Genomic DNA, 1589 nt, shown 5'->3' on the forward strand with positions numbered 1-1589 from the left:
ATGTTTGCTTTGACTGTTTCTATTAAAAAAAAAAAATGCCCTTGATCCTCAAGTAGAATTCCTAGGACACCTGCCCTCAGGTATAAGCCACTAAATCTGTAGACAGATGATCATTTCAAATATTATTTTGTTTTTGTAGTTTTCCTATATTTTCTTGCCCTTTTTCCGTTTTTAATTTGTGATTTTGTAGACTTCTTTTGCTTCTCTTTCTCAGCTTTATTTATACTCATTTACTCTTTTTTCTTCTCCTGCCTCCAACTCAAATCTCCTGCCTTCAACTTTCTTCCTATTTTTGTATTTTTAAAATTTCTCTCAATTTTTCTCTTAACATGTATCCTTATTCTCTGTTACTCTTTGTATTGCATTTTCCTCTCATTTCCTCTCCCCATAGACCTTTTTGTCCACTATTTTTAATATTATAAGTTCATTGTATTCCTGACTAATAACCTTTAGGACACTCAGAATGGTAGTGGAAAGAACTCAACTCGAGTGTCAGCACAACTTCAGTTCTAACTTCATTAACTATCTTCCTTCCCTTATTTTTTTGAAGAATGACTTCTGAAACTCAATTTTTTCATCTCTCAAGGCTTTACCCAACACCATTGAAATGCTGTGTAGGCCCAGCAAAATAATGCATGGGAGAGTTAGAAAAACTGTAAGCCATTATAGGAATCATACAAGGAATGTTCACGTCAGCAGCACATACTCTAAAATTGGAACGATACAGAGAAGATTAGCATGGCCCCTGCAAAGGATGACATGCAGATTCATGAAGGATTCACACAGAGTGACGAGGTACAGATATAGGACTTCTGTTCATTCTGTCAGGCAAATATGGGAAACCTCAAACATTTTTTTTTTAGGTTTCTAATTTCAAAAATTCCTAATTTTTGTTAAGAATCCTATAACCCAGTGTGTGAAGCTATAACTATTTGCACTTAGTTTGTAAATATGTAATTATGGACAATTGTATCTTGAACCTAACCATTATTTATAATGTTTCCATGGAAAAATGCAATAGGGTAAGTTCTAAAAGTTGGTGAAAATAAAACCTAACTGTCTTGGAGAGAACTTTTCAGAGAAATCAGATAGTAAGAAAAAATAGGATTTGCATTATTTTGAACATAATCTAATAACAATTATTTTCAGGGAAAGCAAGAAGTTTAAGTGCTGTGTTCTAAATCTTTATTACATGTTGGTTCTAAAAAAGCTAGATTATATAATGTAGAAAAGACTGCTCGTAGGGGGTTATTTTTTCACTTCTTATTTCAGCTTCATAGTTAATATCTTTTTATTGCAGAACTTGGGTGAATCCAACCTCTAGGAATTCTGAGTGGGATAATGAGGCAGTGGAAACACTTGATCCTGGAGTCTATGGGCGTGAATCGTTTGAAATAAAAATCAACTGACATTCTAAGCATTGTAAAGGACCAAAAGACATTGTAATTGAGAGTTAGGTGACTTACCAATGGTTTTTTGAGAGAGCTCTAGAAAAATAAACAAAAGAAAAGAGAAAAGAAATCAGTAGCTGCTCTCAGGCTCTGGAGCCCGTAGTTCCCATTTGCATGCTTTTCCTGGTAAGAATCTGT

At 34.0% G+C, this 1589-nt stretch overlaps 1 non-coding gene across 1 annotated transcript; it reads left to right on the plus strand.

The window, feature by feature from the left end:
- Positions 1-685: 685 nt before the first annotated feature.
- LOC123791092 (U6 spliceosomal RNA) lies at positions 686-789 on the plus strand. The gene has a single exon (XR_006779283.2). It is a non-coding gene; the product is annotated as a U6 spliceosomal RNA (small nuclear RNA).
- The last annotated feature ends 800 nt before the right edge of the window (positions 790-1589 follow it).

Source organism: Ursus americanus, chromosome 32 (assembly GCF_024610735.1).
Source record: "Ursus americanus isolate L20-20 chromosome 32, mUrsAme1.1.p, whole genome shotgun sequence".
Lineage (NCBI taxonomy): Eukaryota > Metazoa > Chordata > Mammalia > Carnivora > Ursidae > Ursus > Ursus americanus.